The sequence below is a fragment of the Chelon labrosus genome, assembly GCF_963514085.1.
Source record: "Chelon labrosus genome assembly, contig: SCAFFOLD_45, whole genome shotgun sequence".
Classification (NCBI taxonomy): domain Eukaryota; kingdom Metazoa; phylum Chordata; class Actinopteri; order Mugiliformes; family Mugilidae; genus Chelon; species Chelon labrosus.
The window spans coordinates 153,611-167,066 of NW_028181641.1; the positions used below are offsets into that span (position 1 = coordinate 153,611).

Genomic DNA, 13,456 nt, shown 5'->3' on the forward strand with positions numbered 1-13,456 from the left:
GCAAACTTCCAAACAGGCGTTATTTGAATAAACTGATCACATATTCGGGATCTACACGGTTACTTTCTCGCATGAAAAAATATTAAAACTTAATTAAGTGACGTATCAACAGCTCTAGAGCGTGAATTAAAACAGCGCGGCGAGTCACCCTCAAATGTAATTTCGGTGCATGCAAAATGACAACTGTGACCGGAGTGTCGATATTTACTCGACCGCTAGAGGTCGCTTAACTTTGAAACGTAACATGAGGTTAGAATTCACCGCTTGTACATACGACTCATGTGGTCGTTTTTTCGAGGAGGACAGTCTCTAATGTGGTGTGGACAGAAAAATAGACGCTCAGGCAGAGAGAGAGCTTTTCTTGCATTTTCACTGAAAACGCCCGTTCTTCACTTAATATTGAACTGCAACATAGGATTTGGATCAGGTGTTATTATAATAAGCTCGAATGGGTTGTGTAATGAGGGAAAAACCATTATTTTTATCCTCCACGAGAGGGGGCCTGCGGCCGTCCAATTGATCCGGCTGAACGCGCACTCTCGTGGAGGATAAAAATAATGGTTTTTCCCTCATTACACATATTCGATGTAATCAGTATATCTTTTTTACAACCCTATTTTAACATGTGTTTGAAAACCGAAAAACTACAAATATCACGTGACTTGGTATCAAGCGACATGTCGCAGCTCAAGGGATTTGTAGTTTCTACAACGATTAGTGATTTCCTAGAATAGGAGGTTATAAATAATAAAATGAATACATAGCCGGGGGTTTAAGGGTGTGGGAAACACATTTCTGTGACCAGAAGTTAAGTATATAATTGTCAAGTGGGTGAAAAGATATGTTTACCATTTTGAACAGCGCCCCCACTCTCTGTCTATATCCACTCGGTATAGTCACACAGCTGAGTTCATAAGTTTTCTACAGCACTTTGTCCCATGTCTATAGCCCCTTTTGATGCAGAATTACAGCCCTTCAGAACTTCTCAGAAGTCAGGGTTCAAAGGTCAATAGTTCAAAGAAGGAGCCATTTACAATCCCCTAACTAACATATGCTATTCCCCAGGTTGAGCCCTTTCCAGTGATATCTTTATTATAGTCCTACAACAAAGTATGGATTTTCACATTTCATGGACACAGCTGTGCACAGGCTTAGATTCAGAGAGCCTTTTGAGGGCTCAGCCCATGAAATAAGGATTTATTATTATTTTTTTTTTAAATAACAGTGAGAAAAATCATGTAAGGTAATCATATCTGACAGATTTACAACTGAATTAGTAATTTATATTGTATCTGCTCATTTGTTTTTGCCAATTAATTAAGTCCACCAGACATCTTGAACCCGTGTGTAAACTAACATCACAACAGCTATTTGTCAAGGGACTTTGAGTAAATCAGTTACACATACCGTTGTTATGATGTCCAATAGGTCATTTCTGACACCTGTGTGTTTCAATGAAAAAACAGCATCTCAACAAAACACTAATGAGGATATGCGACAGGGGCATTCCTTGATTTCAGAATATTGTAACTTCTATCCTCACCTATAGTGTAACTACAGATTCACGACTTATGCCTTTAACAATAAATGTTAATCAAAACTAAATCAATTCTTAGTAATTAACAAGCAATATAAGCACAGCTGATGGATGAGAATGTACTTCTTGATAACATGGGCTTGTCTTTTATGCTGGCTAAGCCACTGTATTGGGTGTGATTGGATGAAGTTGTTTGTTAACCCCTCACCCTTTTTTAGTGAAAACAAACCTATTCAGGCTGCTAATTTATAAACTGTTAACAATCATGAAATTGAATTGAATGGAAATGAACACAGACAGAGACAGGTGGCAGGTATTTTATTTTAAAACATTACCAGACATTAACATTTATCATTCGTGTAGCCTGCCTCCTCAAAGATCAAGCAAAACAGATCATAAAGCAGTTATATCAAAGAATATATAACTGATTTTCACTCTTGTCATCAATTAAATACCAGTCTGAATCAAACATTAAAAATTAATTATTAAAAAATAAACATGTCTATACTTGAACATTTTTGATTCCCACAGTATGGCATAATCCTCTGTCAGTCTCCATAACCGTCATACAACACAGCAACAATAACAAACAATACAACACAGCCACAACAACAAAATCAATATGACACAGTAACAGTCTTTTTCAGGATGTTAGCTTTGAATGTTGTCTTTTGGCTCCCAGGAGTTTTTCCACTTTGTCCCACTGCAAGACAGACAGACAGACAGCATTAAGTATTACTGTTAAATTGTTTGAAAATTACTGGAAAATGTACAGTTTCCAGTGACACATTGATTCCTCAGTTATGCAGGCATTTTGTAATACCTGGTAAAATGATCCACATTCTGTATGTGTATGCAACAGCCTATATTTGAAGATAACGCGATAAATTAGTGTAGCCAAGTTAGATAAAAAAGTGCATTATGTAACACAGTATGCATGTAGTACACAACGTACGTACTATGTAGTCAGGCACCTACAAGATACAAACATGTCATGTTTTCAATTTGCAGTATAACTTTACTCATAATGCTTCTAACATCAGAAATATAATGTACTGCAGAAACTTATGTCAGAATTTAGTTTCCCAACACAAATCACAGAAGTTGTTCCTTCGTGAAATTGAGGGTCTAAGGACAGAGGATGTCACATACTGTATAGATTGTAAACCCCCTGGGACAAATTGAATTGATTTGATTTTGGGCTATATAAATAAAATTAGATTTGACTTTAAGTCCTTTTGATGCTGGATGACATCAGCAAAACTGTCTAATCAAGGGGCTACCTGTCTGTTTAACTTCATGTTTACCCCTTATTTTCCAGTCAGTATCTTACTATTATATGCATGTTATGTTCCTTTGTAGAAATCATGGCCAATCAAACAGTGATGCAGGCTATGGGTTAAGAGAAGGCTGGAATGAGACTGTTCTCACTGAAACAGTTTGACAGGTATACATATAGTGATAATAAAATTACTGATGACACACTTTTAAATGATCCAATGATCACTTTGAGCTACTCACCCTCAAACGTAACAGTGAGTCGTAATTTGGGTGCACGCAAAACGACAACTGTGACCGCAGTGTCGATATTTACTCGACCGCTCGGGGTCGCTTAAGTTTGAAACGTAACATGAGGTCGTAACTCGCAGTTCTACACACGACTCATGTGGTCGTTTTTTTTCGAGGAGGACAGTCTCAAATGAACAGAGACAGGTGGCAGGTATTTTATTTCAAAACATTACCAGACATTAACATTTATCATTCATGTAGCCTGCCTCCTCAAAGATCAAGCAAAACAGATCATAAAGAAGTTACATCAAAGACATATAATAACTGATTTTCACTTGTCATCAATTAAATACCAGTCTGAATCAAACAAAAATTAATTAAAAAAGAAACATGTCTATACTTGAACATTTTTGATTTCCACAATATGGCATAATCCCCTGTCAGTCTCCATAACTGCCATACAACACAGCAACAATAACAAAATCAATATGACACAGTAACGGTCTATTTCAGGATGTTGGCTTTGAATGTTGTCTTTTGGCTCCCAGGAGTTTTTCCACTTTGTCCTACTGCAAGACAGATAGACAGTATTAAGTAACCTTAAGGACAGGTTCGTTTTACTCAAGGCAAGAGATACATTTCACTTGTGAAGGAATTATGTATATACTTTATTACAAAAATGGTCTAAAACGCACAGTAAAAACACCATTCACTCAGGGGAAACTAACGGGAAAAAAATGGATGCTGAGGCTCCTGGTGTGTTGGAGCTAAGGGCTGGGACGGAGACACCCAACTAAAACAATAAGCACCCAGACACTCGTGCTAATCGCCCACACATGCACACACAAAATCGGTGAAGAGACCCAGAACCAAGGGGAGCACAGCACACCAAACGGGGGGAGCACAGCACACCAAACGGGGGGATCCCACCACCAGACCACCAGCGCCACCTCAGCAGACCTCAGCAACTAAAGAAGAAAAACAGGGAAATCAGTGGGGTTGCACTAACACACAAACATAACAAAAACACCCAAACTCTAATCAAACAGGCAGTTGGCAAACAATATCAATCAATAAACAAAACAAAAATACAAACGGTCAATTGCCAGGTCCAGAAAGGAATAATGAAAAAAAACAAAGGAATCCACCAAACAGAATATCAAAATTAAAGAAAAATAACAAATCCAATAAACAGGCGGAATAAACTGAGTCAACTATAGAAAGAAAACAAAATAATCGAACATAAAGGGGACTTCACCCCACTATCAACCATTAAATGTGAATCTCCTTGATGCACGAAACGATCTACGGCCGAGCCGCCCAACGGGCAGCTAAACACCAGGAGAGACAATAGAAAAGCAGCGAAAATGATGCAATACATAAAGCACAGCATCAAGCCAATAATAGTAAAGCAGCAAAGCAAAACAGCAGCGGTCCCCCGTAGCTCGTAACGATGTGTAGCGTGATTAGCGTCACACGGCCCTGTCAGCTGATGCTGACGTCACCCGTTCCCGAGATCCACGTTGACCACGGGGATCTGCGGACCCAATAAATCGGTTAATGATAGCTAGCATAGGTGTACCAAAGTGGTAAAGGTCAAGGGGCTACATACCAGTTAGCAGGGTTGGCTAGTCATAACACACCGCAGGGAGAAGAGCGTGCTGCACAGCTACCATCTACCTGTGATCATATGATAATTAGCTGCCGCTAACTAGCAGCAATCAACTGTGCAGAGAGAGTGAGACGCTCACCACCGAAGGCCGTTTAAGTAGCACACACACAGGAGTACAGGAGGCACCCAATCAGACGCTCTGCCCGAGGCAGAAGTTCCGAACCGGAAATGACGTACCCAGTCGGGGAGCAGCGAGAGAACTGGCGGCGGGGAAGGGGATCACCCGTTTTATAGGTCTGTGCGCCCCCACTGGTTGGTTGTATTAATGTCAATTAAAACCCACAGATCTCTATACTGCTACACAGGCATTTTGTAATACCTGGTAAAATGATCCACATTCTGTTTTTGTATACAACAGCCTATATCTGAAGATATAGGAAGACGCGATAAGTTAGTGTAGCCAAGTTAGATAAAAAAAAAAAAATTAAAAAAAAGTGCATTATGTAACACAGTATGCATGTATGACACAACGTGCATACTATGTAGTCAGGCACCTACAAGGTACAAACATGTCATGTTTTCAATTTGCAGTATAACATTACTCATAATGTTTCTAACATCAGAAATATAATGTAGCTACTGCAGAAACCTGTCAGAATTTGGTTTCCCTACACAAATCATACTAGTTGTTCCTTAGCGAAATTTAGGGTCTAAGGACAGAGGATGTCCCGCTTCCAGTAATATCTGGCCCGCCAGATGACATTGAAAATCTGATTTGAAAGAAAAAAGTTTTAAAATTATTTACTATCACAAAAACGACAATTCCATAGAGAATTCAGACCTTTTATTTAGAAAAGATAAAAAATAAAATAAAAGCGTAATTTTCTTGATTCAGGGCGCACACCGGCTTGTGGTGGGAACGTGGGACATATGCGCTCTTGAAATTACAGAGCAAAAAAGGAAAAAGCGAAAAAAGAAATTACTGTTTAAATAAAATAAAGCAACAATGAATATGACTAATAAAAACGGTAATGACAAGCTTAAAAGATTACTCACTTAATGGGACAACTGGCATCTCCCTTCAGTCACGATCTTTTGGATGTGACTTTCACCCGCAAGCAGTTATTCCAGATTTTTGTGCTTCAGGCGATCCCTCTCGTGCGTCTTAATGGCATTCATCGTAGAAAAGGTGACTTGTAGGTGGAGGGAAACATCGTCAGCACATAAAAGGCGAGTTTCTTGACCCATCTGTACTCATCTGAGCATGTCATCCAAAAGTCATCCACTGATTGAAATCAATAAGCTCCAGCTGAAATACGGCCTCACAAACTGCGGTCAAGTGCGGTCGTTCACAGAAAGCGAGTCAAGCCAGCCGCGTTCGGACAAAAAATAATAAAGGAAATATTATAAATCTAGAGAGTATCAAATATATTATAAGAAATTAGGTTGTCTTTACACTTGCATCAGTAATGCATCCACAATCACCTTTTTCTACCGGTAAAGGATTAAACTTAGGAATCTATTATCATGAAACACAAACAATGAATAAATCAAACAATATGCAATATCAACCAAATGAATATCAGAAAGGTGAAAGCCCATACAACTCACATCCAGTATCTCTTTGTTCTCGTGGGATGGTTTGGAGGGAAAAGAAAGGGGTCAAAGGGCTGAAGGGCCGGATTATATAAGGTAGGGGGGTGTGGTCCAGGTAGGTGTGGTCAGTGATGAGGTGGGGACTTGGGATTTAACAATAGGCGTGTTGGACTTCATGCAGATCTGTGCAGATCTGACTTGACGTGATGCATGCTGGGTTGTTCATGCTCATAGACCTCGAATATGATTGGTTAAAATTAACTTGTTCAACCCAGCATGCATCACGTCAAGTCAGATCTGCACAGATCTGCATGAAGTCGAACACGCCTAATGTCAGTTAGGGGATTGTAAATGCCTCCTTCTTTGAACTATTGACCTTTGAACCCTGACTTCTGAGAAGTTCTGAAGGGCTGTAATTCTGCATCAAAAGGGGCTATAGACATAGGACAAAGTGTTCTAGAAAGCTTATGAACTCAGCTGTGTGACTATACCGAGTGGATATAGACAGAAAGTGGGGGCACTGTTCAAGATGGTAAACATATATTTTCACCCACTTGACAATTATATACTTAACTTCTGGTCACAGAAATGTGTTTCCCACACCCTTAAACCCCCGGCTATGTATTATTCATTTTATTATTTATAACCTCCTATTCTAGGAAATCACTAATCGTTGTAGAAACTACAAATCCCTTGAGCTGCGACATGTAGCTTGATACCAAGTCACGTGATATTTGTAGTTTTTCAGTTTTCAAACACATGTTAAAATAGGGTTGTAAAAAAGATATATATACTGATTACATCAAATATCTAGTACTGCCGAACTAGCGATGACATTGCTTTAAACTGATATATGTTAAGAAAAAGTAACGATAGTTTATTTAAGATGTGTTTAGAACCGCCCAATATTTACGCCAAAAAGCAATACAGTTTGGTTCTCTGGCTTTATAGAACAGTAGATAGGGTTAGGATTGGCTTATCTGATCTGATTAATATGAAATATTAACTACAGCCGAACTTGTAATGGCAGTGATTATAGTTGCTTTCAGTTAAGAAAGGACACACAACACTGCATTTGAGTCGTTTATTTGAAAATATTATGACGCTTTGCTGGAGCTTGGTTGAGCAGCAGAAACCGAACGCAGACAATCCACGGCAGACAGCTATAGACAGGAATCGAATGAGTCCAACTACGTCACCAGGCCTTCTGTCGATCTCATAAGCCTTCTTTTAATAATACAGTTTAAAATGTGCCAGGTTTAACGAATGCATTGAGTAACACGGCATTAGTAGCATTCACTTTGAGGGTGTGGGTAGTATTTTCACACTAATCGGCTCGTTTTCTACCCCGGGATGACGACGGAGGTTGACCGGCCGATCACCTCAGGAGGCCGGCGGCTCGTCTCTGAGATGACCCGCCGCCCCCGGTTCCACAGGTGGCGCTTCACTTCTCCGAAAACGTCCGAGCAAACTTCCAAACAGGCGTTATTTGAATAAACTGATCACATATTCGGGATCTACACGGTTACTTTCTCGCATGAAAAAATATTAAAACTTAATTAAGTGACGTATCAACAGCTCTAGAGCGTGAATTAAAACAGCGCGGCGAGTCACCCTCAAATGTAATTTCGGTGCATGCAAAATGACAACTGTGACCGGAGTGTCGATATTTACTCGACCGCTAGAGGTCGCTTAACTTTGAAACGTAACATGAGGTTAGAATTCACCGCTTGTACATACGACTCATGTGGTCGTTTTTTCGAGGAGGACAGTCTCTAATGTGGTGTGGACAGAAAAATAGACGCTCAGGCAGAGAGAGAGCTTTTCTTGCATTTTCACTGAAAACGCCCGTTCTTCACTTAATATTGAACTGCAACATAGGATTTGGATCAGGTGTTATTATAATAAGCTCGAATGGGTTGTGTAATGAGGGAAAAACCATTATTTTTATCCTCCACGAGAGGGGGCCTGCGGCCGTCCAATTGATCCGGCTGAACGCGCACTCTCGTGGAGGATAAAAATAATGGTTTTTCCCTCATTACACATATTCGATGTAATCAGTATATCTTTTTTACAACCCTATTTTAACATGTGTTTGAAAACCGAAAAACTACAAATATCACGTGACTTGGTATCAAGCGACATGTCGCAGCTCAAGGGATTTGTAGTTTCTACAACGATTAGTGATTTCCTAGAATAGGAGGTTATAAATAATAAAATGAATACATAGCCGGGGGTTTAAGGGTGTGGGAAACACATTTCTGTGACCAGAAGTTAAGTATATAATTGTCAAGTGGGTGAAAAGATATGTTTACCATTTTGAACAGCGCCCCCACTCTCTGTCTATATCCACTCGGTATAGTCACACAGCTGAGTTCATAAGTTTTCTACAGCACTTTGTCCCATGTCTATAGCCCCTTTTGATGCAGAATTACAGCCCTTCAGAACTTCTCAGAAGTCAGGGTTCAAAGGTCAATAGTTCAAAGAAGGAGCCATTTACAATCCCCTAACTAACATATGCTATTCCCCAGGTTGAGCCCTTTCCAGTGATATCTTTATTATAGTCCTACAACAAAGTATGGATTTTCACATTTCATGGACACAGCTGTGCACAGGCTTAGATTCAGAGAGCCTTTTGAGGGCTCAGCCCATGAAATAAGGATTTATTATTATTTTTTTTTTAAATAACAGTGAGAAAAATCATGTAAGGTAATCATATCTGACAGATTTACAACTGAATTAGTAATTTATATTGTATCTGCTCATTTGTTTTTGCCAATTAATTAAGTCCACCAGACATCTTGAACCCGTGTGTAAACTAACATCACAACAGCTATTTGTCAAGGGACTTTGAGTAAATCAGTTACACATACCGTTGTTATGATGTCCAATAGGTCATTTCTGACACCTGTGTGTTTCAATGAAAAAACAGCATCTCAACAAAACACTAATGAGGATATGCGACAGGGGCATTCCTTGATTTCAGAATATTGTAACTTCTATCCTCACCTATAGTGTAACTACAGATTCACGACTTATGCCTTTAACAATAAATGTTAATCAAAACTAAATCAATTCTTAGTAATTAACAAGCAATATAAGCACAGCTGATGGATGAGAATGTACTTCTTGATAACATGGGCTTGTCTTTTATGCTGGCTAAGCCACTGTATTGGGTGTGATTGGATGAAGTTGTTTGTTAACCCCTCACCCTTTTTTAGTGAAAACAAACCTATTCAGGCTGCTAATTTATAAACTGTTAACAATCATGAAACTGAATTGAATGGAAATGAACACAGACAGAGACAGGTGGCAGGTATTTTATTTTAAAACATTACCAGACATTAACATTTATCATTCGTGTAGCCTGCCTCCTCAAAGATCAAGCAAAACAGATCATAAAGCAGTTATATCAAAGAATATATAACTGATTTTCACTCTTGTCATCAATTAAATACCAGTCTGAATCAAACATTAAAAATTAATTATTAAAAAATAAACATGTCTATACTTGAACATTTTTGATTCCCACAGTATGGCATAATCCTCTGTCAGTCTCCATAACCGTCATACAACACAGCAACAATAACAAACAATACAACACAGCCACAACAACAAAATCAATATGACACAGTAACAGTCTATTTCAGGATGTTAGCTTTGAATGTTGTCTTTTGGCTCCCAGGAGTTTTTCCACTTTGTCCCACTGCAAGACAGACAGACAGACAGCATTAAGTATTACTGTTAAATTGTTTGAAAATTACTGGAAAATGTACAGTTTCCAGTGACACATTGATTCCTCAGTTATGCAGGCATTTTGTAATACCTGGTAAAATGATCCACATTCTGTATGTGTATGCAACAGCCTATATTTGAAGATAACGCGATAAATTAGTGTAGCCAAGTTAGATAAAAAAGTGCATTATGTAACACAGTATGCATGTAGTACACAACGTACGTACTATGTAGTCAGGCACCTACAAGATACAAACATGTCATGTTTTCAATTTGCAGTATAACTTTACTCATAATGCTTCTAACATCAGAAATATAATGTACTGCAGAAACTTATGTCAGAATTTAGTTTCCCAACACAAATCACAGAAGTTGTTCCTTCGTGAAATTGAGGGTCTAAGGACAGAGGATGTCACATACTGTATAGATTGTAAACCCCCTGGGACAAATTGAATTGATTTGATTTTGGGCTATATAAATAAAATTAGATTTGACTTTAAGTCCTTTTGATGCTGGATGACATCAGCAAAACTGTCTAATCAAGGGGCTACCTGTCTGTTTAACTTCATGTTTACCCCTTATTTTCCAGTCAGTATCTTACTATTATATGCATGTTATGTTCCTTTGTAGAAATCATGGCCAATCAAACAGTGATGCAGGCTATGGGTTAAGAGAAGGCTGGAATGAGACTGTTCTCACTGAAACAGTTTGACAGGTATACATATAGTGATAATAAAATTACTGATGACACACTTTTAAATGATCCAATGATCACTTTGAGCTACTCACCCTCAAACGTAACAGTGAGTCGTAATTTGGGTGCACGCAAAACGACAACTGTGACCGCAGTGTCGATATTTACTCGACCGCTCGGGGTCGCTTAAGTTTGAAACGTAACATGAGGTCGTAACTCGCAGTTCTACACACGACTCATGTGGTCGTTTTTTTTCGAGGAGGACAGTCTCAAATGAACAGAGACAGGTGGCAGGTATTTTATTTCAAAACATTACCAGACATTAACATTTATCATTCATGTAGCCTGCCTCCTCAAAGATCAAGCAAAACAGATCATAAAGAAGTTACATCAAAGACATATAATAACTGATTTTCACTTGTCATCAATTAAATACCAGTCTGAATCAAACAAAAATTAATTAAAAAAGAAACATGTCTATACTTGAACATTTTTGATTTCCACAATATGGCATAATCCCCTGTCAGTCTCCATAACTGCCATACAACACAGCAACAATAACAAAATCAATATGACACAGTAACGGTCTATTTCAGGATGTTGGCTTTGAATGTTGTCTTTTGGCTCCCAGGAGTTTTTCCACTTTGTCCTACTGCAAGACAGATAGACAGTATTAAGTAACCTTAAGGACAGGTTCGTTTTACTCAAGGCAAGAGACACATTTCACTTGTGAAGGAATTATGTATATACTTTATTACAAAAATGGTCTAAAACGCACAGTAAAAACACCATTCACTCAGGGGAAACTAACGGGAAAAAAATGGATGCTGAGGCTCCTGGTGTGTTGGAGCTAAGGGCTGGGACGGAGACACCCAACTAAAACAATAAGCACCCAGACACTCGTGCTAATCGCCCACACATGCACACACAAAATCGGTGAAGAGACCCAGAACCAAGGGGAGCACAGCACACCAAACGGGGGGAGCACAGCACACCAAACGGGGGGATCCCACCACCAGACCACCAGCGCCACCTCAGCAGACCTCAGCAACTAAAGAAGAAAAACAGGGAAATCAGTGGGGTTGCACTAACACACAAACATAACAAAAACACCCAAACTCTAATCAAACAGGCAGTTGGCAAACAATATCAATCAATAAACAAAACAAAAATACAAACGGTCAATTGCCAGGTCCAGAAAGGAATAATGAAAAAAAACAAAGGAATCCACCAAACAGAATATCAAAATTAAAGAAAAATAACAAATCCAATAAACAGGCGGAATAAACTGAGTCAACTATAGAAAGAAAACAAAATAATCGAACATAAAGGGGACTTCACCCCACTATCAACCATTAAATGTGAATCTCCTTGATGCACGAAACGATCTACGGCCGAGCCGCCCAACGGGCAGCTAAACACCAGGAGAGACAATAGAAAAGCAGCGAAAATGATGCAATACATAAAGCACAGCATCAAGCCAATAATAGTAAAGCAGCAAAGCAAAACAGCAGCGGTCCCCCGTAGCTCGTAACGATGTGTAGCGTGATTAGCGTCACACGGCCCTGTCAGCTGATGCTGACGTCACCCGTTCCCGAGATCCACGTTGACCACGGGGATCTGCGGACCCAATAAATCGGTTAATGATAGCTAGCATAGGTGTACCAAAGTGGTAAAGGTCAAGGGGCTACATACCAGTTAGCAGGGTTGGCTAGTCATAACACACCGCAGGGAGAAGAGCGTGCTGCACAGCTACCATCTACCTGTGATCATATGATAATTAGCTGCCGCTAACTAGCAGCAATCAACTGTGCAGAGAGAGTGAGACGCTCACCACCGAAGGCCGTTTAAGTAGCACACACACAGGAGTACAGGAGGCACCCAATCAGACGCTCTGCCCGAGGCAGAAGTTCCGAACCGGAAATGACGTACCCAGTCGGGGAGCAGCGAGAGAACTGGCGGCGGGGAAGGGGATCACCCGTTTTATAGGTCTGTGCGCCCCCACTGGTTGGTTGTATTAATGTCAATTAAAACCCACAGATCTCTATACTGCTACACAGGCATTTTGTAATACCTGGTAAAATGATCCACATTCTGTTTTTGTATACAACAGCCTATATCTGAAGATATAGGAAGACGCGATAAGTTAGTGTAGCCAAGTTAGATAAAAAAAAAAAAATTAAAAAAAAGTGCATTATGTAACACAGTATGCATGTATGACACAACGTGCATACTATGTAGTCAGGCACCTACAAGGTACAAACATGTCATGTTTTCAATTTGCAGTATAACATTACTCATAATGTTTCTAACATCAGAAATATAATGTAGCTACTGCAGAAACCTGTCAGAATTTGGTTTCCCTACACAAATCATACTAGTTGTTCCTTAGCGAAATTTAGGGTCTAAGGACAGAGGATGTCCCGCTTCCAGTAATATCTGGCCCGCCAGATGACATTGAAAATCTGATTTGAAAGAAAAAAGTTTTAAAATTATTTACTATCACAAAAACGACAATTCCATAGAGAATTCAGACCTTTTATTTAGAAAAGATAAAAAATAAAATAAAAGCGTAATTTTCTTGATTCAGGGCGCACACCGGCTTGTGGTGGGAACGTGGGACATATGCGCTCTTGAAATTACAGAGCAAAAAAGGAAAAAGCGAAAAAAGAAATTACTGTTTAAATAAAATAAAGCAACAATGAATATGACTAATAAAAACGGTAATGACAAGCTTAAAAGATTACTCACTTAATGGGACAACTGGCATCTC

At 39.3% G+C, this 13,456-nt stretch overlaps 1 long non-coding RNA gene across 1 annotated transcript; it reads right to left on the minus strand.

The window, feature by feature from the left end:
* Nucleotides 1-10,967: 10,967 nt before the first annotated feature.
* LOC311509842 lies at nucleotides 10,968-12,839 on the minus strand. Its single transcript, XR_014699870.1, has 2 exons — nucleotides 12,379-12,839; nucleotides 10,968-12,303 (listed from the first exon to the last, which is right to left on the minus strand). It is a non-coding gene; the product is annotated as an uncharacterized lncRNA (long non-coding RNA).
* Between the last annotated feature and the right edge of the window lie 617 nt (nucleotides 12,840-13,456).